Source organism: Myotis davidii, unplaced genomic scaffold (assembly GCF_000327345.1).
Source record: "Myotis davidii unplaced genomic scaffold, ASM32734v1 scaffold32, whole genome shotgun sequence".
In the NCBI taxonomy this organism is placed as follows: domain Eukaryota; kingdom Metazoa; phylum Chordata; class Mammalia; order Chiroptera; family Vespertilionidae; genus Myotis; species Myotis davidii.
The window spans coordinates 3,389,104-3,389,510 of record NW_006286587.1 but is presented as its reverse complement, the minus strand read 5'-3'; the positions used below and the strand labels follow the sequence as shown (position 1 = coordinate 3,389,510).

The window sequence follows — 407 nt, the reverse complement described above, 5'->3', positions numbered from 1 at the left end:
TGGGGGGAAGGCGGGAGGAGCGCGGTCGTACTCCGCGGGCACTTTTGTGGGGGAAGATAGGAGGCACTCAAAGCAATTTAGCCCAGGATGCGCCCGTTAGGAACGGGTCATTAATTGTGGAAAATTACCGCCGCAGTCAGCAGGAGCAAATGCCCCACAGAAATGCCGTTTGAACAGCCGGGTTCGACCAAGTGCGGTCGCAATGTCGCAGCAAAAGGGCTGCCGGAATCACACCCGCCCTCCCCCCCCTCCCCATCCATCCTGACCAGAACCCATCCCGCTCGCACCCCACCTCCCCCGCAATCCTGCTGTTTAAACTTTGGCAAGCCGCTAACTCCCTAACTTGTGGCAACTTTTTACCTTCCTGTCTGGAGAGTTGCGAGGGGGGGACAGAGGGGGAGAGGCGG

The 407-nt window shown here is 59.5% G+C and overlaps 1 protein-coding gene across 2 annotated transcripts in view; it reads left to right on the top strand.

Annotated features, from left to right (window-relative positions):
• Positions 1–407, top strand: part of FERMT1 (fermitin family member 1) — a 28,672-nt gene that overhangs the window by 15,582 nt on the left and 12,683 nt on the right. The window lies entirely within an intron of this gene.